A 27,882-nucleotide genomic window follows, 5' to 3' on the forward strand; every position below is an offset into this window, starting at 1 on the left:
AAGAAGCTTCCTCTCCATCTGCACAACTATAAAACAGGACCCAGAGTCTACACGAGTACCTGTGTTTTTCATCAGTATGGACGAAGCAGAGTAGATGAGAAGAGGATGCTGTTGTCACTTATGGCAAGCACGCATGGAAAACAAGCAGGTTGAGAGGGAAAGTCTGGGTTAGAGTTACAGGTGAATTTAAGAATAACACAAGTGCGAGGAGCGAGCGATGGCCTGGAAGTGTTTTCAGACGATGTAGAACACCCACAAAATCTTAAAATCTGGAAAAAGGACACAGTTTATAACGCAGCACAAATAAACGTCCTGCCTTCCTGCCTTTCAACAGTCCATTTGAAGTGCAGTGCCAGTGCAAACCTGCGCGAGATCAATCTGCTCTCCGGAGGGATAAAAGCAAAAGACCCCATTTCAACAGGCCTCTCCAGAGACAGAACCCCATTCATTCCTCCTCTGAATGCTTTAGTTGTTGCCAACCACGCGGTTTGTCACTTGGCGAAAAAGAGTTTTTGAAAAAAACTCGCCAGGGATGAAGGATCTATGGCTCAGGTCCACTGTTTGGATTCTGTTTGTCTGTTTAGTTACTCAGTAGCAAAGGGACAGAACCGTTCTTGGATCCTCGACTGCATCTGCTCTTCTATCTCAGAGCTCAAACACAATAAGATGGCAGTTAGCTTGGATGATGCATTAGGGCCTGGGAGAGAGGCTGTAGAGCACAGTAAAAGTGCCTGTCACAGCTTTCTATTCTGCTTAGGAGCTTTGAAGTGCACCATAAAGTCGTTACATGATTAGAAAGAAATGCATGGGAAAATACAGAAGCCAAATTTAGTAATCCAAGACTCTCCCCGAGATTTATGATGGCGTTGAGCTTATAAAACGTTTTACTGTTTAGTAATGGCCTTTAGTTTTAAACAAAGTGACATCACAGGTTTGGTCTGATACTGCATGTCTGAACCATATTTTTTCCTCAGGTCAGACTATTTATAGGCTTATGGATTCCAAACGCTGCAGGTGAGGATAGGATAAGAATTATTCAGATGGATCAGAGGGGGAAAACAAGAGGGGTAAATGTGATTCAGCTACTTCTTAAATCTTGTTAAGATGCTCCAGCCTTAGATCACTTCAATAAAGCTCATTTGTCACACTAGCAAAGTGAATTACAGTAGACTAAATTGAATTGAGGATTAGGGTAGGAGGCTTGGCTATCTGACAGCCTGTCATATCTTGTTGTTGTTGGTTAATATAAAGTGCCACACACACACGCGCACGAAACACATAACAAGTATGTCACCATGACACTAAATACACAAAACCTGTGTTTCTGGGATTTCCCGTAAAGCAAATGTGAAAATAAAACTGCATCACTATCCATATGCAAAAGTGGAAACAAATCACTGCCAACGACAATTGAATGCATTAAATGAAAACTGAAATTCAAAATCTAAATATAAAAAGCCACAAACTCTGTTTAATGAGGTAATTCCTCCAGCCAAATGACACATTCAGTACACAAACCAGGAAAAGTGTCTTTAAAATTTTTTTTAATAAAAATAAAAAACCCAGCAACCTCCAAGCTATAAACTTTACATATTTCAGGTTCAATATCCAACCCTGGAGCCAGAACATATTTTGCATGGGTAGCCAAAGTAAACCTGCCACAGTCTGGCCCATTCTCAAAACTCTGTGTCACATCAAGACCCACATCGCAATCTCAGGCCTCAATCTGAAGTGATTTATTGGCTGTGAGTTCTTTTACCAGGCTTCTTCATCACTGTGCTGAAGAGCTTGAAGGATCCACCAACCAGATAAGATAAATCCTACTCCTGAGCCTGATGATAATGCAAATAACTCCAGTTTGGGAATCTAAAAACTGGGCAAAGGAATTCTGCCACCACTTCTACCACTAGGATCTGCTGAGGCAAGAACGGTCCTGGAGGAGTAGTGGGGCTCAGCATCTCTGAGCACAGAGGACCCCCCCCTCACCTCCCCAAGGGAAAAGCCGGTCCAGAGAGCGGGGGACTCTCACGGACAGTTGAGAAATTTTCCCACAATCAAACGCAAACAGAGCCGCACAGGGCAGCGCGAAGGACCCCTGTCCACCAAGGAGACAGAGGGAGGGAGGGAGGGAAAGAGCTGACGGTTACAATAACACAACCCATAGAAGTACATGCTAGGCCATATCTCTTGTAAAGAGGACCCTCAAAGAGAATGCACTGCTTTGTAAAGAATATTCAGTGATCCAAGTGAGGTCTCAACAGTATTCCAAGGATGTTTAACCTGTAGGTAACCTTCAGTAAATTTCAGAAACCCAGAGGCCTTGGATACCCCTCTGCACAGTTCATTGGTAAATGACCTCATTAAGGTAATCTGTTTTCAGCACAATCCACCACTACAAATACCATCTGCTACGCATTAAACAGGGTGTCAAGCCACAGAGGACATCTGGATTGCTATCGTTGAAAAGTTTAGGCTAATTTAGGCACCGTCTGAACTTGAGACAACATTAAGATAAAAACTCAAGACTGACAATCTAGACCAAGAGATTTAGCATCATTTTGGCCACTGAGATCAAATCTGCTCAACTTGCAAACAGAGGATATTCCCATTTTAAACAAGAACGGGTTGAACTTTGTCATTACAGCTCAGTCAAAACAAAGATACAGACCTGGATATTGATAACTTCAGCTACCCAATGCAACAGGAAAATTCAATCTAAAGCACATAACGGCTAGGCCTTTGTAAACAAAATCAATTTCCTGAAGGGCAAGCAAAGCACTGGGATGAGGTAACAGGTCAAAAGTCACCTATCATCAAACTCTGCGGAGTATATTTCCAACAAAGCCATAAGTTTGACCTGTGATATGAAGAGGTGACGCAATCACAATCACGAATTTCAAACATTCACAACTTTAAATACTTTGAAGAAACTCTTGGATGACACAAAAGCAGAAACCGACTCAGGGAGCTGATAACTTTAGGTTTCTGGCTTTGTCCAAAGCCAAACACGACATTCTTTTCCTGTGTGATTCATGTCTACTTTCTAATGAAAATCTAAAGGTTACATCTTGCGAAAATGTGGCATGCAAGCCTCCTTTCGAGTGGGTCGGTAAAAGTCTTCAAACTTCCTTTTATAGAAGTAGCCCCCAGAGCTGGATATCAAAGCTATTATAAATAAGAAGCTGGAATGCAGAAAGGGAAAAAAATAAACATCCAAGCTGCTCCGTTATCTACACCCAGCTGTGCAGTTTAGAGCCCAATCCTTGGAGATGATGTCACTTTGGCATTGGGTTACTGTTAAAATACTGTCCTTATAATTTAGAGTGGATACTAATTCATTCAAGTAGTAGCCAACAAACCCTGTGTGTGAACCTAACTCAAAGTTAGCACAGACCTTGAACTGAGTTCATACAACCTTAACCCGAATGAAAAACACCCAAAGATAAAATTATCACTGTCAGTTAAGATTAGCATGAACAAATGCATCACTTTAAAAGAGATCTATATACACTCAGCAGCCACTTTATTAGATACATCGGCTCAACTGCAAATATCTAATCAGCTAATCACATGCATTCAGGTATGCAGATATCGTTAAGTTGACCCAATCTATCCTGCATGGAATTAACACTTCAGGCTGTTGGTGGTGATCTTATGGTGTGGGAGATCTATTTTCAGCACACCTTGGGCCCTTTAGGTCAAGTTGAGCATTGTTTAAACACCACATACCATGCGAGTATTGTTGCCAACTACATCCATCCCTTTATGACTAAAATATACTCATCTTCTGCATCCAGCACTGTTACATGCCATGTCACAAATCTCAAATCATCTTAAACCATTTTCTTTGACATGACAATGAGCTCACTGTACTCAAGTGGCCTTGAAAATCATCAGATTGCAATCCAATAGAGCAATTTTGGGATGTGGCGATTCGGGTCATGGATGTGCAGATGACAGATCCAAGTCTACAGTCATCATGAGACTGCAGTATAAAAAACTAAAGTTCTGTTCTTTCTGGAATTATTTCTGTGTGAATTTTCCACAAATACGGTGTGCTTGCTCCTGAGATCCTTGCCACAATGTCTCATTCAACTCTCCTACAGCACCAACAGCAACTTTCCAGTGTTAACTTCAAACTGGAGTTCACCAGTCAATAATCCTGAAAAATGTCCAGCAATATTTCAACACAAACGCCACATTAAACTCCACATGTGTCATTTTTTTAAGCATTTTGCTTTCTTTCTGGCCTTTGAAAGCCAAGACTAGCTTGCCAACCTTTTTAGGACTTTACATGGCAAGCCACTGCAAATCAAAGTGTATTTATGGTTTACCAATGACTACCAAGGAGAGCGAAGGAGGAACATCTCCAGGCGCCACTTTTCAACATAATTTCAGAGGCAAAGTGAACCTGAGATGCAGAGGTGAGGGGAGACCTGAAGCCAAGAGAATATGGTGGGGCTGACGCACTGGAGGTTTGATAAATGATTCCATATGTGCTCCAGATCCCTAGTGAAAGAGCTGCTTTGTGTTCACTGAGGTAGCACGTGCACAGGTCCCAAGTGCATACCCCTCCCCTTCTTTCTGTTCCATCTACTGACAAAACCTATTTGGCCTTTTCTCGGCAGGTCAGGGTAATATTAGCCAAGTGTAAGTGGCAGGAGCAAAAGGTCTGGGTGCCCGAGTCTCAGTCCGCCTTCTTGCACCCTATTTTGACGGGATCTAATTGCCTGTGACTACATGGAGACAGTGGACCAAAAACAACCACAGCATTGAGTTAGATGGCAGAAGGGGGTGGGGGTGGGGGGGCAGGGTAAAGTTGACAGAGATTGAGACCAAGGAGGGAGAGGTATTTGGGGGAGGGAACTGTCAGTAAGTTTAGAAATATTGGGATATTCTCAACCTCTATTACCCCTAGTGCTAAATCACTCCCACCCATGGCAAAATAATTCCTCAGAGCATTAAAGAGGCAATCTTCGCTGCGCACCTGCTCCTTTTGAATTTTGTCCTGATATGATGGAATAGGTAATCACCCAAAATACCACCTTTATTGTGGTGACAAACTCCCCTCTGTAGAGGTTCAACAACATATGGTGAAACCAAAACTTAAATTGCCTTCAATTTACACCAGTGGTGGAAACATGCAAGTCTGATCAGGTAGTCAAGGCAGCAGGCTACTGTTTCCACTACAAACACTATAGCAGCACTAGTGCACAAAAACAAGTTTGCAATGGCACAATGTGCAAAAAAACGGTCAAGAAAGCGAAGCGTCTCCGCCATATTTAATAAACACATGATTGTGTAACTCCACATTTCTACCTTGTGACTGTTGCTAGTGAGAATGACAGGAAATTAAGACTTTAGTGGCAGCTTGAGGGGGAGGACATAAAAGGAGGAAGAAGCACAGCAGAAGGCAGAAACGTGTCCTGCACTGTTTGATTCCACTGGACAGTGAAGACACCTCCAAAGCTGGGGTTTTTTGTATGTATGTAAACTCTTATAAATACAAGTGGTTTACATACAAACCACAATAATTAAATGAGAACAAAAGAAGGATCCACAGAAGAGAAAGAGAAAGTAAATTACTGACGTGTATTAAGATCATATCATAGCACTCCTTTACAGTTGGGTTACACCAATGTTGGTCGAATGTCAATGGTTTCTGGCACAGTGGGAGCATTCCTGCTATGCTGGAGTTACTTTAAAACTTAGGTTTTTAACAGCAGAGAACAACCTCACTACTGTATGGGAGAAGCAGACCAGAGCCTGTTGCAACCGCTCATCAACAAGTCCTGCACACTGGGCCTCTGTGGCCAGGAGCTACACTAGAAAAGCTGAAATCAGGCTTTTGACTGAAGTCAACGAGACATGTACTCTTAAAGAGTCTCTCAAACAGAATGAATCTCAAATGGTGCAAGAGATCCATATGCATTTATCTACTTATACTTTTCAATGCTTATTTAAGTTCTTTCAGAGTAATAATGTGCATGCTTGGTCAAGTACTGAATCTTGTTATGATGCACCAGTTGAGTTTATTCTGACACCTTTCATGCACTCATTTGTTTTCTGCTGAGCTCAGTGAGCTGTTAAATAAAAATGACTGGGATTAAAATAAAAACAGTGTTACATGAGCAAAATATATAAAAACAACTTAGGACAGAAAAGTAAAGAATTGCTCTGAAGAAGGTGCTTACTTAAACAGATAATGCAAAAATAGTGGAGCAGGTTTAGCTCAGTGGGTGAGCAGAAGACCATATGCCACATGACTAGAATGCAGCAGCATCGGTTTGAGTCTGACCAGTGGCCCTTTGCTGGGCATCTTCCCTTTCTCTCTCTCTCTCTCTCTCCCCACTTTCCTGTCTGTCTTCACTACTCTACTATCAACAAGGCAAAAATCCCCCAAAAAGCATCTGTAAAATAATATCGGTAATAATTTAAATGTAAAATGAATGCAATTACTGTGGCAAAGACTCTGCATCTCTACATCTCTGTGGAGATGATGTAGATGTTGCTTGTCCAGTGAAAATTCACAGGGTGGTCAGGATCCATCAACTATCCATAACCATTTACCACAGCCACAGTCATTTGGATGAGCTCTAAACTAGTTGAGTAACATAAGCAGCACGCTGATTTATTTCAAACTGTGGCACAAGTGAAGGACTACAGTTTTGGGGTGTAACATGGGTTTTGTTTTGTTGGTGAAGGTGACCACACAACATGTATAAACCTGTGTGCACTGTTTGCACCTAAAAGGGTTTGGCTAAGAAGGAAAACACTCCAAAGTTCAAGTTTGCCATCAATATCAGCACATCATCAGCACACTCATGTGTCACCGTCATCAAGTCCCTCGCAGAAAAAAAAAAAAAAAAAAAAAAAAACTATGGAAAAAGGCATGCATGTCCCAGTAAATTCAATTTAGGCTAATCAACTAGTCTGCAAATAAGAAGACATCAGAGTGTGGCATCTTTTTCTGACATCTACACACCTGCAGTGAATGTGGTTAGATTGCACCACCAACATTAATCTAGATTACAATATGGACAACCCAAGAGGAACCATAGGCAGAGCCTCAGGTAGTGATGGCTTCATAACCCAATAGTGAAGTGGTGTGAAATTCCAGAAAGGATAGATACTGTGCAACTTTCTACTAAGAGGACATTTTATGTGTCCTTGCATGGATTTCAAAGTGTTTCTGAACATATGTACAGCTCTAACCTTTAAAAAAAAGAAGAAGAAGAAACCCTTGGCTGTACTGTATTCATGGCATTAAATTTGGTTACCTCCTGCTGTAAAAACAAATCATAGAATCAAACCACTTCCACTTTTTTCACATGTACTCATAAATGAAGGTCTAGTAAAGTAGGAAATGGGAGGATGAGGAGTGAAGAGGGGTCTCATAACCACTTGTGCCTGAGGATTGGAAGGAGAGGAAGGGGGCGGGTGGGCATCCAACAGACCCAAAACTGTGTCTGGTATTAGATTATAACCTCACAGCTAATTACTCCCAGACTCCTTAGCTCTGTGCCAGAAACTCTGCACAGATACAGTAAGTCAGCACGCTGCCTCTCCCCCACACAAAGAGAGAGACTGGCAGAAGGTCTACTGCAGCCACTCAGTGTGTAATTGATGAGGGACGAGTAAAGAAGGCAAATGAAAAGTTTTATGAGGGGAGACAGGGACAAATATATCGACTTGGAACACTTGTTGATGAACTGTAAGGGTGCACAAGGGGGTGTCGCTGCTTTCTAGATGATGAGATGATCAGCACTTGTTGCACAGTGATTTATTTAAAGTTTGGATCGAGTCTGAACATCTGATAAAACACATCATCAGTCAGCAGGCTGCAGAAAGGAGAAGCGACATGCTCTCCCATGACCAAGTACAGGCTCACTCCTGCCCCCTCCTCACTGCCACAGTCTCACCTCACAGACTGGACGAGCAGCAACAGCCAGCCAAAACATCTGGCTCTGTTAGAAGAGAGCACACTTCTCCCTCAACTGCTCACCGGGAACAATGGTCCTGTCTTTCCCCAGCTGGCAAACAGTCCTAGCTTAGACCAGGCACAGTCCACAGCTTTGTGGCCACTCAGATACCAGGTAAAAACACACACAACCACCCAAAGCTAAGCAAGGCTGCTACTCATGCTTCTGGCCACAGAAACAAACATACACATCCAAAAGTAGTCCAGCTCCTGCTCAGTCAGCAGGGGCACAGCCAGAAGCCGAGTACCTCAGCCCACCGGGCCTGTTTCTCTTGGATTACACATGTGTTTTTCTTCCCTACCTCCTCTAAAAACACACAGGTAGCTGGACAAGGATTGTGCACTACAGTCAAAACAGTGGACTCAAAAATACTCCAGGAAAATTGCTTCCTTAGTCTGATTTAAGGTTAAACGGGACAAATATTCCTGCTTTATATGTGAATTTTTGCATGCCTGTGAAAGAGCTTATAATGTATTAAAAGCTCAGCTCTGCTCAGAGATATGCAACAGGACTTTTGAATAAATCCATCCATCACTGACATCCTTTAACACAAGTCTGTTGGTTCAGCGGGCAACCTATTCCTGCCTGTGACGTATGTGCATTACACATTGTTTAAAAAAAATCCTTCAGCAGCTTTACATGCACAAATCCTCCAAGCCACTTACTTAACCAATGATTAAAATGTAATTTCTATGCCATAATCCACCCCAATCCTTTCACCAATAATGGCCTTTTTACACACACACACACACACACACACACACACACACACACACACACACACACACAGCCAAAAAGTTGGGGATCACTGTGGCTTTATTTGATGCAGCACAATCTTGATCCGGAAGAAGGAATGATGCTAAGCCATGTGGGTAAGGAGGAGAAAGAGGAGGCAGAGGAGGACGAGAAGGAGGGGATCATTTTGTGCTTAGCATGGTGCTGTGCTTGTAAAGCCTCAACTGCTGGCCAAGAGCAGCCGACGCTGCATCACTGCCAGATGTTCAGACGGATTAAACAGCTCCTGATGCCTCTGACAAGCAGTGTGGCCATTAAGTAGGGATGCCTGTATCTTCTGATTATTAAAGTGCAGTTTTCTTTTTCCAATAGCAATGCAAGATTCACAAAAGCTTCCCTTTTATACATGATCCTTAACATTAATATCTGTCATTTGAATGGCCTGATTTCGGTTAGAGATGGAGAGGTTGTCAAGTTTTTACACATCTGGATGTAAAACAGTATGAAAGATAAGAAAGAAAAAAAACTGCAATCAAGACTAAATCCCATTAAATGGACCAAAAATAAAAGGCATATTGATCTCTGCACTATCATATCAGTGAAGAAGTAAGTGAAGAGGCCATCACATGATACTTTGAATGGTATTTAACTCTGGATGAGAAAAGAAATGTTGAAAGAAATATAGAAATAAATAGGTTTAGGGTTATCAACAGGGCGAAATGTTACAAAATTAAAAATAAATACATTTAACAAAGAATAAATTAATGAACTTGAACAGCTGGTGTAGCCAGACTTAGTCCAAGAGAAAGGGAACTCCTATCCACTCAAAGAAGTATGGATCAACAGGAGTCCCCCAATAAGTTTGAGAGTCTGAATCTGGTGCAACAAGCAGAAAATATTTTCCATTTCATTTAATTATAATAATAAAGTGGAAAAAATCAGAGGCCTTAATTGTGCCCCAAGTCTAAATGCCTTTCCTTTTTTTTTTTAAATTACTTGATTTGAACAGATCTTCTTATGAGAAGCTATTTCTTTGCAGTGTGGGTGATGACACAGCAGTGGAGGTGGCGCAGCGCCCTCTATAGACGGAGACAGGAACTAACATCAGCGCTGTGTGGCCCAGTGAATGCATAGGTGGATAATATCGAGGTCAAATGCATTGAGCATCGTGCAAAACTCACTGCAGTCCATCATTATAACACAAAGCGACATTATTATCTCAAAATTATCACATCACTGTGAGAAAACCGTCAAACAGATCAAAGATAATCGGTGGGGGGTGGCTGTCATGCGCAAAACTGCATATAAATGCACTGATATACACCTAATGGCACCAATGATGTGTTATAACTGAAGCCATTAATCATTTTCTCCCTTTAATATTAATGCAGGCGAACTAGCAGGCTTCAGATCAGGTGCTGGATCCTAATTGGCATGTTGAGCAGGAAAAAAGGGCAGTCAGGTAAAGCCACAGCAAAGGTTCTTTGATCACATTTAAAATTAAACTCTAATCTGTCCTAATCAGCAGAGACTGTAGCATCAAAATGACACTTTCCCACATCCAGGGGTTCAAATATATATCCAAACCGATGGCCCCGATTGCCTCTACGGCTGCTGAAGGCAGAACCATCCCAGCCTCCAGCTCAGCCCAGGCTGCCTGGCAGAGGAAACGTAAACTTACCTTGCAGACGCGTTGCGGAGAATCAGTCGCTGCTCGGAAATAATAATCCCGTGTGGCTGTCAGCGGGAATATGGGAGAGAAATCACAGCGGGCTGGATAAACAGAGAGCCGCTGAGCTGTGCTGACTGTACGAGGAGGTTCATTCAGCTGAATGATAGTGGAGAGTGAAGGCACTGACAAGTCGGTCACAACAGCAGCACCACGCCTCCTGTCTTAAAGTCACCGCACTCTGCCTGCCTATCCGAGTGGGTGTGTGCGTGTGTGAGAGGTGAACACGACCGCATGAAATCATAGCTTGCTCATTACAGGAAAATAATACAAATGCAATAGCATCGTATAATTCTTTTTTTATGCTCCATATATACTAACTCGACAACATTTCTATGCTCCTGTGAAGCTCTTCATAAAGAACACTAACACAGGCTGTGCAAGAGCCTGGAAAAGGCTGTGTATTGGAGTCTTTTCCTCTACAAAAGCCTCTGATAATATACTTTAGGCCCTTAACGTAAAAGTAGACATTATGCATATCATTTTAATGTTTCAGCTCTGCCGAGTAGATTTACAATAGAATATAGATTAGATTATCATTCATCTTAACTGCTAGCCTAATTCAGGGTCGGGGGTTGTCATAGGGCAAGACCCAGCCAACTGAAGGGCTAATACAGAGAGAAAAACAACCATTAGAATCACCAATTAACCGAAAACACGCACCTTTTTAGAGAACTCGCAAAGACTACAAAAAAGGATCTGCAGCTGGCGTCAAAGCCACAACCTTCTTGCTGTATTGCAGCAGATGGTTTTGCATTTCAAATCTGCAAAGTAAGAAGTAACTAACGCATTGCAATAAATAGCAAGGAATATCAAGTGTGATATTCAGTGGAGTAAAAGTAGAATTTAACACAAGAAATACTTGAAGTACCAGTAAATTATAATAGTACTTGAGTAAAGTATTTAACAGTATTTAGTTGCAATCCACCATTGGTTACTCCATGCAGTACCACTCTGTCCTTTATACTGTCATACTGAGAAGTATAGTGATGCATACTTGTTACACTAAATAACACTGTATTGAGTAATCACAAAGAACACTTCTGCCATGGTAGAAGGGTAAAGACTCATGGGACTGTTACAGGCTCAGTGACAGAGCAGATGAACAGGGCAGGCAGAGAGAGGGCATTAGGCTCAACTGACTTTGATACTTCGGTTTTTAAAAAATGCTGCCTGCACAACAAATTCAAGCAACATAGCTGAAACAACATCATGAACTAGTACACATAATAACCATAAATGCACAGTGCACTCATTGCCAATTTGTTTTGTGAGTTTCAAATGACAGAGCTGATGATTGCCTCTTATTAGTTCCGAACAGAGACGTAAGAGGTAGCCAGCTTTCCAAGGTCTGACATGTCTAGGCCATGCGCTCCAAAATCCAGGATTGTCTTCAGTCATGCTGCTACGATTGGATCAGATGCTCTAATTAGCATGGGCTTGATTTTTATTGATGTTGGCATTTAACTGTTTATAATCCTATCGAACAAATTAATTTTATTCATATTTATAAAACTAAGTCAGCAGAGTTCAGTTGAGAGGGTACAGTGACCTTTTTCAGCATGCTCAGGTGTCTGGGACTCCTGTCCACAATGCTGACACTGGACTCTTATTGTTTGTCTCCAAATCCTTATTTAATAATTGATATGACTATCAATCAGAGTTGGTGTTCATGTTCAGGGTTGTTGTCCTTACATTATTAAAACCAGTGTTCTTGTCATGGAACACAACAAAATTAAGGCTGTATAAAGTATATTAAGCAGAATAATGAAGAACAGGTAGTACAGAACACTTCTGTATGCAAGCGCAAGGAATCGTGGACCTGCTAATGTTTAACATGAAATCCTTATTCTCGCAGCGTTTCGATCAGTTATGTTGTGTTTAGACTTTGCTTCTTGGGGCTGTGTAATATGTTTGTGTGGCCAAGAATAGCACAATGGTTTACCTTTTAACAGTCCACCATGACTAAGACTTCTGTAGCGATTAATGAATCGCAGTCAGTGTTTTTGTTCACGGTTGTCATTCATACATTATTAAAAGTAGTATTCCTGGAGCACTGAAACTGTAACTTTGTTGTCTCAAAATTTAGACAGCAAGTTTGCTTCTTCTTTTTTTTTTAAAGTAAAGCCAACTCATTTTGTTAATAGTGAATAATTATTTGCACACTGTCATTGATCTCAATAAACATCAAAACAGCCAATATATCTCTCTGCAGGAAGAGAACATTCATGTCACATAACCACAAATCCTAAAATTTATTGTAGAAGATAAGTTCTTCAAACTTACTGCAAATTTCTTGTTTTCCTGTGAATTAAAGCCTAATAAAGTTCCCCAAATACAAAGCAAAGGTCTTGCCGGAGCAGCTGCTAAGCACTTAATCCTCTGAAATATGAAGAAACAGTATGACTGGCTGTGTTTTGATCTCCTCACAGCCTGTGATCCTTCATTAATTGCAAATTCTGGGCATACACTTTGACCTGGGCTCAAACGTGGACATCAGCACTAATTTATATGTTTGAGGGTGAGAACGAGTCCTGCTGTGGTGTCAGCATGTGAGATAATTCCTCCACATGCAATATGGAGTGTTAGAATTCATGGTTGTATAATAGATGGAAGCTCTAAAGTTTACCTGTTCTTGTTTTCCTTACTGACTCTGCCCCTTGGCAACCACCATGTAAGAGCAAACAGCTAGAGCTGTCTATTTTAGAAAGTCCAACAGTCAAAGTAACCTCACCCATAACTCAAACCAAACTCCAGAGCCCAGTTGTTATGAAGGATGAAAAGATAAAACATTGGTTTTCTGTACAAGACTGAAAATAGTAAAAGTAAATTTATCATTTTAGCATGAGAGTCTCTGAGGTAACTTGCGACAGAATGACTTAAAAGGAGATTCAGTTTTTGTGCAAAACTGCATTTTAGTTATTGTGCAAATGTACTGTTTATAATGTTGGGGAAAACCTGCAGTCAGCTGAGACTGAAGAAGTCACTTGGATGATTAAAAATGTTTCTCCTGGTGAAAACACTACGTCCAGATGAACAGAATCAACCTTTTGCGAGATTAGTAAACTTCCTCATTTGGTCCATTATTCAGGTCTGTAGGTTACTTCTTGGTCAGCATCCACACGTCGAAGAAGAAGCAATGCTCCTAATAATGCGAAAGTTAAATTCCTAATCAAAACTTAAAGAGGTGGGGCTCTTTTGGGAAAAAAACAACTTTTTTTTAGTACCAAGCTGTAAACAGTTAAGAGAAAAAGTATACGCTAATGGCTTCATTACTAGTTACTAGTTTGTTAGTTAGTCCGGCACTGCGGATCACTGAATTGTAACTATCTCACATAAGAGGATGAATTTGGACATTTTGACATGTCTATGGGGATTGACTCACTTCTGGAGCCAACCTCAAGTGGTCAGTTGAGGTATTGCATCTTTTTTTCAGGTTTTCACAGTGGCACAGGAGTAAGAGATACCCTAGCAATCATCAGGATAGACATGCTATTTTATGCTGATGCACTGCACTGATGCCAGTCTAATCACAAAATTAACACGGGGGCAGGTAGGGAATGGTTCTTCTCATGCTTTATGTGATAATAAAATTTAAATAACTGAAAGAATAAAAACAGTTTCCAGGAACTTATTTTCTAAATATATCAGCCTGTAGCCAGTACCATTGTGGAAATAAGGTGTCAAACTGAAAGCAGACACTTAGCTGGTACCCGCATTATTTAGCATTCTTTAAATACTGTCATGCTATTAGACTATAACCAGTTTCCTAAGCTCTCAATGCTATTTTACATTGAGTTACAGAACAACCGAGTGCTTTGAGTTGTTGCTATGGAGGTATTGTGCCTTAATTGAAAAAACAAATCCCTTTAAACATTTGTTACACATTAAGAGACAGATTCTTTCTCTTACTGTGTGGCTTAAAATTTTTTAAATAGCTTGCACTTGTCTCTATGTATCATCACTTTCTGTCTAGAGCAAAATGTGCCAGCTATTGCTGAAACAAGGGTATACTGTATGTGTTTCAGGAGGAGGAAGCCAGAGTGGAGCTGCCCAGTAGCTCAGTGGCTTGGCCTGTCAAAGCTGGGTTGACATTATCCAGTGAGAGCGAGTGATTCAGGCCGTGGGAGAAAAGCAAGCAAAATGCTTTGATTAATCTCCTCAATTTGGCAAAATGGGAGGAGGTGGTCAAATCTATAATCCACTGAGGATAGAGTATCATAGAAGAGTGAGATTAATGGCAGATAATGATACTCAGTCAGTAACTTTAACCTTAGCTTTTTAACCCAATCCCCCACCTCCCTAAAGTTAGTGAACTGGATTTGGCGACATGTAGAGTTTGGCTTCTAAGTTTAGTGGTGGGTCAGACTTATCTTAACAATCCTATTGTTTGGAATATAAATGTACAACATTTAATATAATATAATAAACCCGCCATGTCATAGTAAACAGTATCTTAAGTGACGCCACCACAAATTAAGTATTTTTCCAGTAAACCTGTCCAAGGCTCAGAGCTGGAGAACAGAGTGGAGAACAGATCCAGACTCTGCTGAAGTGGAGCTGAAATACTCCTAAGTATAAATTTGGAAGGCATGACGACCGCTGGACTTCATAATCCTGAGTGTCCAGGCAGACAACTCAAGCACAAGTCAAACCATTTAAATAAGAAGAAACTCTGAAGTCTGATGCATAAAGCCAAGAGAAACAGATTTAGTTACAGGACGATATTCTGATTGTCCGTCAGACGGGAGCCGGGCTGCTTGTAGTTTGACAGGGCTGCAGATGTCAACAGGTCCAGTCAACACGTCGAGATCTCAAGGGTGTCTGGGAAGGAATGGCGCTAACTGAATAAACACATGTCGACTTAGTAAGTAAACACACACAGATTATTAATTTAAAAACCTTTAAGAACCATAGATTTTATTCATTAAAATCAGTTTTGCTGATTGAGATCACCTCCCCAAAGGAGGTTGTTACGTTGCTTTAAATTGTGTGTTTCTTAGCAGGAATCTAAAAGACAGGGCCAGACTTCTATAAAAATGTTAGGTTAAAAAATAAATAAATAAATAAAAATCCAAAACTGCATGTAGCCTGATGTCAGTGACACCAGGCATAGGACTAATGCAAAACTGAGCCTGTTGGAAGTGATTGACCTGTTGATTCGAACCTGAGACCAGCAATTTTTTTAAAGATTGTTCACCATTGATCGAGAACATCTCATCAATTCTTCAGAAATGGATATAAATAAAAAGGGATCCTTCATCTTTATGTTTCTAGACTATTGTCTCAGAAACTGACTGTCATCAGTGCTTAAAAACTGTGGACTCTTCGCAGGCTGAGTTTTGCAAGCTTTTATTTAATTTTAACATATGTTGCAGAATTACCAGAATATGGATCTTTTTTGTTGTTGTATTTTTTATATATATATTTTTGCTTCTGTTGCCGTTGTCTTAATGTCAGTCAACTTCATAAAGAAAATGCTAAACTATAACTGTTGCGATACCTGTTCAGAGTGCACCAATAAATTATGTAAACAAAATATGAGCAACACTTAATATTAAAGAGTTGTTTGTTATCACACATAACATTAGCCTAAAAATAATAGGCAATTAACTTGAATTTTCCCTCAACAACCTTTGCTAAAATCCTTTTTGTTAGTCTTTCCAGTGTTTGCTTGTCTTTGTCTGTTTCACACCTTGTTTGTTACTTGTATTGTGTCCTCAAGCCTGGCAGAAAAAGATTCAGATTCTAGGCTTTTGTTTGTTCCTGGTAAATTGTGTTTGGTTCCTTTCGTGTGTGAGCTTTCCCACCTGCAGCTGATGTCACAAACTTACAAAATCAAAAACCAAATACCAGTCAAATACTATTTGCATAAAGACGGATACATTCTTTTCACTTATACCTCCTGGTACAAAAATGAACAGGGGCCCTTACCTCAAACTGCCTCAATAACAAACCAGCTGAATAAATGATGGAAACGTTCAGTTTAAGTGGTAAAAATGACTCCACTACTCAGCTGAGTGAGTGATGATGGAAAATAAAAGGGAGCCGCTACGAGGAGAATGACTTCATGCATCCCAAATGACACATTAGCATCTAAATCTCAGTATTTCTGGGACCATCTACCCCCACGGTCATGCTAACGTCAGTTTTCCAAGGAGACCTGCCTCCAGGATTCAAAAGATTCAAAGCGTTCAAAGATAAACATGTGGCGCACATTGCCAGACTCAGGGATGAAATGTGTTAAAATGCCACATGTTATGATTCACTGGCCAACAAATATACAACCAAGTTGCAACCTTTTGTTTGCCAGAGTAAGTATTTAGGTATGAGATCTTACCAAAGAGCTAATTTTAAAGGTATGAGTCAGTTCTGACTTTTTATCAAAACCAGCAGCTTGTTCTGTTCTGAAAAAGTCAGTCCAGACCAAACTGACTGTTTCATTTTACTTGCTGACATGTTGAAATTTAACAACATCTGTGTGTGTTTTTTTTCCTGAGGTTTGTACTACAAAGCAGGATTACAGGCTCACTTCAGACTTAATCAGGGATAACCTGTTACAGTGTTTTGAATGTGGTTCCCTTCTTACAGTCAATGAAGCACACCTGGCTTTCAGAGCAGGTGCCTCTACTATAAGCAAGCTCAACATGCACAGAAGAGAATATCTTTTTTTATCATTGCAAATGTGCAATAAAGTCTATATATAGAAAATAACACAGTAGAACAGTAAAAAGCACAAATAAGTGACATGTTTTACAATCATATATTAACGCTTAAAGAACAATTACATTTCTGTAAAAATTTGTTTGCAGATAACAGGAGGGAAAAATGAAAGAAGGATGTTCTGTGAGAGAATCTTTTTTTATTACTGATGCTCATCTGGGAAACACAAACACTTTAGATGCTCTTAAAAACTTCAGAAAAACTTAACTCACACAGAAGTCTGAGGAATTTTCATGTTCAAATCCAAAGAGGAAAATCGGGGACAATTTATACCCTGCAGGTTTAGTGAGGAGTCAGAAAAATCAGCATGTGATGGGAAGACACACCCTGCAATTAAAACTAATAAAGAATACAAACAAAATCTAAATGTCAAAGTAAAATACAAAAAAACTCACATCAGACCCAACAAAAACAAAGAGTCTGGAACAGATGAGACCAGCGCTTCCCGATCAGTTCCAGAGAAACAAACCGACCGGGAAACGCTGAGAAAACTGTGATTACCTCTAAATTAAATCAAGACTTCAAACAAAACACAGGATTGCAAAAATGAAACTCATTACCATAAAGTAAAAAAATAACCATAAAGTAGGAAGTAGGAATCAAATGACTCAAGATTATAAGAACTAAGAGTCACATTAAACTAAAAGATTAAAGACATCAAAAGAAGAATTAGAAAATTTGCCAAACATCAAACATAAACCAAGATATAAAAATATTAACAAAGAATTCAAACCTAAAAAAACCCATCTAAACCAAGGACAAAAACCAGGGATCATCATAACTGCCTTACACACTATAAGAACACAACAAATTAAACAAATGAAATAAAAAAAACCAACAGAACTTAAAGACAGACTGTGATGCTGATGAGTTCATAAAAAGACACTGTCTGCATTTTCTTTCCTTGCTGGCTGCCTGGTTTTGGACACTTTAAAGCCTCAACAATAGCATTTATCAACCGCCATGTACAAATACATCAATACTGTACTTGAGTAGAATTTTTGAGAACTTTGAGAGTTTGCTTTTTGCAAACTTTTTGCTTTTACTCCCCACATTTTAACAGAAATACATCTATTTTCTACTTTTCAGAATAAAAACAGTTATTTTTTGAGACATGTCAGATTTAAAAACATCAATGCCACATAAAAGTTATCTATCACCAGTGCTGATAGCACAATGATGAGATGAAAAAGAAAAAAACTATAAGATCTATGCATCATAACACAGTACTCTGAGTTTAAAGTAAATGCTCCTTAATATTCTTAAATTATTATTATTATTATTATTATTATTATTATTATTATTATTGTTGTTGTTGTTGTTATATTATCTACTGTTATTATATTGTCTACTAAGCAAACTCTAATCCTAAATGGGTCACTAGTGATTAAGTGGATGTTAAATAAAAGGTCAAAAAGGAGAAAAAAGAGAAAGCATGCGGCTTACACCTGAAGGACGCCTTCTCACGCCTTCCTGTTACTCCTCACCTGACATGACTCAGATGAGTCACTCATTAAAACAGAGGCCCGGCTCTCTTCGACTGAACTGCATGCTCTGATAGATTCTGACTGCTGATATGACGTAGACTGTAAGCACAGACATGCAGAGTATCTGTTTTTCCATCTCTGATGAAGGGTGAAAGACAGAAGCAAAAAGTGCAGCTCAATTAGCTCTCCAACCAACCTCTCGTATTAGCTTTCAACGTGGAAGGATGCAAAGTCATCTGGATGTGCTTTTCATCACCCTTTCTTTTAGATTATCCTCTCTTCTTTCTCTTGCTTCATTTATTGTGATGACTACAGAGTCTGAGAATCAATAAGATAGCACTCTGTTCTATTTTTGCCTCGTGTGATACATTCCCTTTCATTTCCTGACTGTCATCAAAGCCTCTTTGCGTTTCTCTGTCTTTGGCTGCAGAGCCGTAGAGCTATTATCTTCTCCTGTTTATGGTGGAACACTGTGTGCATGCTTTAATGCGTGGGTTTCAAGAAAAAAATATCATTGCAGTGCCATTACATGAACACTGATTTGGGCAAAAATAATGATTCCTGATGACAACTAGAGAAGAAACTGACTTTGTCTTGCTGTAAAGCAGCATCCCACTCCACACTCTCTGATCTCTTTACTTTGGTCTGATTAATGGTGACACATTGCTGCCAATCAATGCACAAATCCATTGTTGTGACCAACTGTCCCCAGTCCTGCTTGTGGATTTTAAAGCATTATGCAACCAAATGGTCAAATGACACAAAGCAAATATAATTTTATTTGCATGGTAAAACATTTTAAAACCCTTTATGGTTTTCAGTGTGGTCCAACTATTTATTCTGTTGCCTTGTTTTGTTTTGGGCTTTTAAAAAAAAAAAAAAGCAGAATGTGTTTGGCAGCTACAATATCACCATGGACTCTCTGACATAACATGACATGGCTTGCCAGGGGTAATAGTGACAGCCCACAGGTTATTGCGTGAGGAGTGGCACGCAACAACAGCAGCCCTAAAGCTCTGACTATAAATAAAAGATAAAAGTAGTGTGTAAGTGGTTTATTAAGCCCTGTGTTTACTGTAAATGTTAGCGCTGTTTTGTTTTTTGTTTGTTTGGTTTATTGTTATTGTTGTTGTTTTTGCTTTGAAATCAGAAGTGACCATATTTGGATGAAATGGTGAAGTGCTATGCTTTTAGCAAAAGCTAGCTAGCTTGTTTAGCAAGAGACGCTACACAGATACCTGCTAATTAGTGCTAAGTAACATGTCACCACCTGATCCGTACCGGAAACCCGATCCATACCACGCATGTGCAAAAGGTGTCCACTTCCGGTTGAAGCATTTTACGATAGTTATGGGTCAGAGTATCTGTTAAGATGTTAAGAATAATAAGTATGTCTTGAAACGTTTGCAATAATGAAACATTTCAATATAATGTAGACAAAAGCCGAAGGCTGTCCAAAATTCGTAGACTCCTCCGAATGCAGCCGACAAATGCGTCCTCCTTTTCCCCAAATTTGAAGGATGGGTCGGGTGTGTCCTTCGTGGCCCACCATATCCCAGAATTCATAGTGCGGCTCAGCCAAACTCCAGTTTCCGGCAATGGTGGCCGCTACTAAGTTTTAAAATTACTCTTATTAATCTTTCTGGGTCACAAAATAAACTTTTAACATATTTTTAGGCAAGAATGTGGGTGTGTAAACTTCAAATATCTGCTCGGTTTATCAAGATATCGCATATTTGCAAAAGTGCTTGGACGTTTTCGGAGACGTCTGTTACCCACCAGCTCGATAGCTAGCCGGGAGCTCGAGGGTCACTGGAGCCGCAGAGAACGGCACAACGCCCGGCACAACTCCCGGACTCCCAGATCACCGCGAACTTTCACTACTCAGGTTAAACGTAATATATAAGTCACTTAGACAACCTAAAAATGTTATTGTTGGGCTTTTTTCAGTGTTTTATTTGTTCGTGAGTAAATCAGTTTGGCTGAGATTAAAGTTATTAGATTAGATTAGATAAAATAAAACTTTATTAATCCCCGGGTGGGTTCCTCCTTGGTTTTCACACAGCTGAATAAACGTCAAACAGAAAACTGATTAAACAGAAGTGTGAGATGGTCGAGAATTTACGCCAGTGTCCTGTCATATTTTAGATAGCAAGGAGCAGACGGCCGATTTTATTAAACTCCACCGAGAATCTGAAGGCTAGACCGTCCAATTTCACAGATGTTTACTTCCGGCCTACCCGACCTCCTGAGGACCCGGCCCACATAGACCGCGAAGGCCGGGTCCTCAGGAGGATGCAGCCCATGAATTTGGACACAGCTACAAAATTTATTTGACCAAAACTGGAGCGCAGCATGCCTGGTAGTTTGTTAACACAAATAACTGCAATACAAGCCACATTATTTGTTAGATAATTGCATTTAAAATGCTAAATAAACAAAACCCTAACACAAATACAGTAACATGAATTCATGGCATTAACTACAAAGACCCAAACAGTTTTAGTAGCAGAGTGTAAACTGGTTTATTTCTAGGTGGCCCCTATAGACAAAGCAGGTACAAACTCCAAAACACGCACAAATTGCAAAACTCATGCAAATTCCGAAGCACGTACAAACTCCAAAACACATGCAAACTCCAAAACACACCGGAAGTGCTCCAGGACGCTAGGGGCAGTGTTGAGCTATTGTTACCTAGTGGCTACACAAGCCAGGAAGTACCAACGACCAGATTTGGTGTGTGGTAGTTTTTTGTTGTTGTTGGGTTTTTTTTTTTTACATTTTTTAAAAAATTATTTGAATAGATATTAGTGTGGTTGTTCTATCCTTGCAGGTGTTTTCCACCGGTACCCAACTCTATGTGTTTGCAACAAACTTGCCGTTTATTTTGCAAATTGAGTTCAACACTGCCCCTAGCGTCCTGGAGCACTTCCGTTGTGCTTTGGAGTTTGTACCTGCTTTGTCTCTGGGGCCACTGTATATTTCTGTTATAAAGTTAGACATTGTAACATGGGAGTTTGTGGAGACTGCCTTACCTTTGGAGAAGATTTAGTTATTCAGCAGACATATTTGTTAAAATATGAATGTATGCCTTGGTCAGGATTTGAACCCACATTACATTATTGTTACATTATTTACGTGCCACGACTCCAAGCTACCCAATGCCAGGTCGCATAGAATGAGAAAAAAAAGCATCTGTGAAGGAGAGATAATCAACATTACCCTGACATCTGGCTAATGAGCATCCTCCATAAGCACAACCCAATCCCTCTCTTTGTGAGTCTTTAAGGGAGAGGTAACAGTTTGGCAAAGCAGCCCTAAAGCAATGAAGAAACAAACTCACAACTCCAATTTGTAAGTGCTACCACCACGCACACACTACACACAGGCTACATATACATTGCTGTGCTGTGGTGGATGGAGCGTGATTTACTGATTACCCACCACCTTTTACATACTTTGTGTTTATACAGCTAACATTTTTGTTTGACCCCACAGTTTAACATTTTAACATGGGGTCTATGAGGATTTTGGAGGCAGTCTCAAGTGGCCATTGGAGGAACTGCAGTTTATGGCAGCTGTTTCATTTTTTAGTTTTTCTTTAAACATGACTTTAAAGGTCGTTGAGTTCAGCAGTGCAGGTTAGTGAATTGTAAGTCTCCCGCATGAGGAGATTAATTTGGATCCTGGAATATCCTTGCCAGCAGGAATTTTTTGGACCTGCGGGAACTCTCATGACAAATTCCCACTCAACTCATTAGAATCAGCCAGCAAGCATTTCCACAGTTCTTACATAACACTGCACATGTGCTGGACCATCACCTGGACTTGGTTTGTGCTGGGAAGTGGACTTGGACAGAGAGCTGCTGGCTCTTGCCCATCATCACATAAAAAAAGGTGGAGAATGTGGATTTACTGTAGAAATCCTGCCCAGTATTTCCAACTCTTGCAGTTCTTTCAGAGTTTCTCATTCCAGCTGCAGATGTTCTTCTGCTGCTCTTTTCACCCTGTCTCTCGTTTCAAATCCATTTATTTTCCCTCCATTCCTGCACTCCCTATCCTTCTTCTTTCACTGCTGACCAAAGGTTAGAAGGAAATTCCACTTCTCAATAAAATCAGTATGTTTTATTGTACACACATTCTCCTCGCTGCTCTCTGACCTCTTGCCTCTCCTTTTTGCTTGACAGTGAAGTGAAGATGTGGGCTCGCTCAAAACCAAGTTTGTTCTATTTATACGGTGCAGTTAGAGCGGTTAGCTCTGAATTCAGAGCTCCAGGCCTTGGAGGGAGGGATTAAATCCACCCTCTTTACCCACTGCCAAGCATTGCCGGACCAGCAGGACCGCCCAGTTCCACTGTCCAAACTCCTGACCGCATGAATTTGGGGTGGAGAGTTGGAGCAGGAGGAAGGAATGGCCAAAAAGGAGTTGCTTGACAAGAATCTGCTCTAGTGTTTGGTCACTTGCGAGTGAAGTGCAGCCTTTTCCATGAGTAGAAACATCTTTTCCAAACGACGAGGAAGTTGAGGTGACTAAGCTGTTATTTACACAGATGGTTAAAAATGAATTACAGTGGCCTGAAGTGAGAGGAAAGCAAGGTTTGCTGGGCTGCAGTCAATGAAAATGCTTGACATAATGTTCATTATGCAACAACAGTCTAAAAATTCCCCCATGCTAAAAATGCCAAGCACGAGAGTTGCTTTAAAAGGAAAAAGTGTGCATCAGATTTTCCAGTCAAATGTGTCCGTTCTACACGTCAGTAATTGTTTTACCATTTTGACAAGTTTTTAAAAAGCTGTGATCAGAAAGAGTTGTGCGACAGTGTCATATCTACTAACAGAACTAAATGCTTTTTAAGATAATCATCTGGGAGATGTTGTGGCAGGTAACCTTGATTGCCTTTTATTGTATAAATAAGTAAGAGATGGAAAACAGTTGCTTAGTGAAGGAATTCTACATTCATTTTGCCTTGTGGACAGACTACATGTCAGCTAGTTGCATTTCACTGCTGTGAAACACATCTCATTTAGAGCAAGGCATTCTTAATTAAATAAATCACTGAAGAGTAATTTATTTCCTCCTCAAACTGACAGAAAAAAAAACATGCTGATGGATCCAGAAAATGCTAAATGTTACTGTGCATGACTCCTGGCTCATCCCCAAATCCGACTCACAATATTGCAGGTCTTTTTGTCTTGGAGGTTCATATACAGTATTTCAGGAATGCAGACTGAAGTCTGATATGCCGGGGCCTAGCAAGCATAACAGAGGGCAGAAGCCTCAGAGAATAACACATAGCGAAAAGCCCTAAAGAATTCCCTTGGACGCAGCGACTGACCAGAAAACGGTGCACTGGAAAGGAAGGCAGGAGAGCTGCTGAAACCCCAGACTGAAATAGCAAAAACTCCACTGCTGAAAACGACACTCAACACTTTGGTTTATGCTCCATCTGGCCATAAAGTACTTTTAAATATATTTTTATGATGCACTGAAAGTGATATTGAAAGCATTTGAACTATATATATATATATTTATTTTTTTTTAGTAACAAGGATCCATCCAAATGTACATCATTCAAAAGCAACTAGTAAAAAGATGTGAAGATGGGGAAATTCAAAACAACACAGACATTCATCTTATGTTATTAAAGCCAAATTAATACACACTTTTATACTGACAGTGGAGTAAAGATGCAATAGAAATTCAGAATCACTTGATTTTGCACTAGAGCGTTCACCCTGTTCTGCTGCAGGCATTTCCAAATTTTGCACAAGGTGTCCGTTGACAGCAGAGAATCAGATTAGAAATTAGAAATTAGAAATTGGAGCTCAGTCGTTCAGTTCTACTGTTCTACACCTCCAAATGAAAAAGAGCCAGTTGAAGTGAGATGCTTCCTTAGCAAAGTGACCAAGTGTCCCATTTTATGTGCAACTATGCAATGGCTCCATTGTGCAACTATGGTCTGCCTGCATTTCTCCCTTTCCTAGCATCGTGTCACACCAACCCTGTGCAGGTTCTCCTACAGTCATGAAGCGGCTGTGTGCAAGCAGGAGAGGACCCAGATGCAGACTCAAACGTGGAAACCAAAACATGAACTCAAAACACTGCTTTATTGCAGGCGTGGAAGATGTCCAAAGAATAAACTACACTGGGAAATGCTAAACTAAAACACGAGACACACAGGGAGACACAGCCATGAGGGATGACGCGACACAGAACTGAGGGAGACTCTGACATAAATACACAGAGAGCTAAAGAGGAACACAGGAGCACACAGGAGTATTGCTGACACGGATAACTATAATGAGACAGGGAGAAGAGCAAACACAACATGACAGACACTGACGGAGACTATCAAAGTAAAACAGGAAGTACAAAGACATAGACTGGAGAGAGAACACAGATGAGCACGAGGGAGAGAGGCAGACATGACGGGCTGGGAAAACAAGACGGAAAACATAACAGACTAAGGGAAACACTGTACAAGAACTCACACCACAAAAACCACAGACACACAGAGGGAGACACAGAGTGCAAAGACACAGGGGGAAAATGCAAAATAATCAAGGGCCTAACGAGGGAACATAACTACCCAAAATACAGAAATATCACAAGGAAACACAAAATGCTGGGCCAGAACGACCCAGAACTCTGACACCTACAGTACATTCATGAATCTCCCCTGAGGTCGTTCTCTTTTCTTCCTACCCTACAGCTCCATCTTCAAAATCATTTGTAAAGTATATAAAATGTCATCTGCACATGTCCAAACCAACTCAGCCTGACCTGAGCTGATATACTCATTTTTAATCTTGTCTATCTCGTCTAACATTTATAATCAAAAGTCAACACTGCAGAAGAGACACTTGGCTAAAGTCGGGCCTGTGATGAAAGCTCAGAGGCTGTCGGTGTGGATCGAATGCAGTTTAACTGCTTTTGCTGTGAGATGGTCGGGGAGAGGGAAATGTGGGTATCTCTGCTTAGACTACTATCCCTGTGACATGGACTCAGATAAGAGGCAGGAAACGGATGGATGGAAGGATAATATATAATGTTTGTTATTATTATTTTAGTGGTCTTATACAACATATCATCACTCTGTACTGGTATAAATCTACCAATGTATATATATATATATATATATATATATATATATACACTCAACAAAAATATAAACGCAACACCTTTGTTACTGCTCCCATTCCCCATGGGATGGACGTAGAGACCTAAAATTCATTCCAGATACACAATATAACCATCCCTCCCAAACAGTGGTCACAAATCAGTCCAAATGTGTGGTAGTGGGCACATCTGCTATATTGAGATAATCCATCCCACCTCACAGGTGTGCCACATCAGGATGCTGATCTGACATCATGAGTAGTGCACAGGTGTACCTCAGACTGCCCACAACAAAAGGCCACCCTGGAATGTGCAGTTTTTTGCGCTATTGGGGGTCTGGGGACCCAGAACCGGTCAGTATCTGGTGTGACCACCATTTGCCTCATGCAGTGCAACACATCGTCGCATGGAGTCTATCAGATTGTCAATTGTGGCCTGTGGAATGTTGGTCCACTCCACTTCAATGGCTGTGCGAGGTTGTTGGATATTCGTGGGAACTGGTACACGCTGTCGTATACGCCGGTCAAGCACATCCCGAACATGCTCAATGGGTGACATGTCCGGTGAGTATGCTGGCCATGCAAGAACTGGGACATTCTCAGCTGCCATCTGCCCTGAACAATGTGAACCATGATTCATCCGTGAAGCGCACACCTCTCCAACGTGCCAGACGCCATCGAATGTGAGCATTTGCCCACACAAGTCTGTTACGGCGACGAGCTGGAGTCAGGTCAAGACCCCGATGAGGACGACGGGCATGCAGTTGAGCGTCCCTGAGACGGTTTCTGACAGTTTGTGCAGAAATTGTTTGGTTGTGCAAACCAATTGTTCCAGCAGCTGTCTGGGTGGCTGGTCTCAGACGATCTTGGAGGTGAACCTGCTGGATGTGGAGGTCCTGGGCTGGTGTGGTTACACGAGGTCTGCGGTTGTGAGGCCGGTTGGATGTGCTGCCATATTCTCTGAAACGCCTGTGGAGACGGCTTATGGTTGAGAAATGAACATTCAATGCACGGGCGACAGATCTGGTTGACATTCCTGCTGTCAGCATGCCAATTGCACGCTCCCTCATTGCTTGTGGCATCTGTGGCATTTTGCTGTGAGACAAAACTGCACATTCCAGGGTGGCCTTTTGTTGTGGGCAGTCTGAGGTACACCTGTGCACTACTCGTGATGTCAGATCAGCATCCTGATGTGGCACACCTGTGAGGTGGGATGGATTATCTCAATATAGCAGATGTGCCCACTACCACACATTTGGACTGATTTGTGACCACTGTTTGGGAGGGATGGTTATATTGTGTATCTGGAATGAATTTTAGGTCTCTACGTCCATCCCATGGGGAATGGGAGCAGTAACAAAGGTGTTGCGTTTATATTTTTGTTGAGTGTATATATATATATATATATATATATATATATATATATTTATATATATTTATATATATATATATATATATACCAGTTAACATCAGTATAGTAAAATAACAATGAATTAGGTCATGTTCACTATCTTTAAGTATAAATATAAATGTAGACAAAGATGCAGAGAAACAGAAATACTCAAACATGTCTGTGTTTGGTTCTCAGGCTACTGTAAGTCCTGTAAGCATGCAGTGGCAAGTAGAGTTAATGTCTCATCCACTTCTGTGCAGTCTACTAAAGAGGTTGGATTTGGATCAGGTACCGAAGCCGTGAGGCAAAAGAGAAAAAATATTCTTTTGTTTTTTCACTGTTTTGCACGTAGTTAGGAGGATGGGTTTTTAAAAGGAGAAGCAAAAAATGTGAGCTGGATGTAACTCAAGGGAGACTGGGTGATATGATGGCAGGTCAAAGCCACAAACCACAGAGTTTGTCAGCTAAAATTCTCTGACTTGGAGCACACCTTTTTGATCAAGAGCCAGGGAAAAGCACTAGAGAGACAAAGGTGTTCAATGCTGGCAAAGATGACTGAAAAAACTGGTTTCCTTCTTTGCCTTTAAGGACCTATGAGCTTTGAAATGTGCTTGATTGAAGCATGTAGCCTGAGCCTGTGTCTGTAGCAAAACAACAGTCTGTACCTTAGTCTTTTCAGAGGCGATGATGCATGCATTTGCGAGCAAGTCTGTG

The 27,882-nt window shown here is 40.7% G+C and overlaps 1 protein-coding gene across 7 annotated transcripts in view; it reads right to left on the reverse strand.

The window, feature by feature from the left end:
- Nucleotides 1-10,551, reverse strand: part of daam2 (dishevelled associated activator of morphogenesis 2) — a 114,869-nt gene extending 104,318 nt beyond the window's left edge. For all 7 annotated transcript variants that reach the window (XM_085256392.1, XM_085256388.1, XM_085256391.1 and 4 more), the window contains exon 1: nucleotides 10,399-10,551. The gene's annotated coding sequence lies outside the window, so the exon portion shown is untranslated. The remainder of the gene's footprint in view (nucleotides 1-10,398) is intronic.
- Nucleotides 10,552-27,882: the final 17,331 nt, after the last annotated feature.

Source organism: Mchenga conophoros, linkage group LG19 (genome assembly GCF_057382185.1).
Source record: "Mchenga conophoros isolate Kocher_MC1m ecotype Shallow Benthic linkage group LG19, M_conophoros_male_GT1.1, whole genome shotgun sequence".
Classification (NCBI taxonomy): domain Eukaryota; kingdom Metazoa; phylum Chordata; class Actinopteri; order Cichliformes; family Cichlidae; genus Mchenga; species Mchenga conophoros.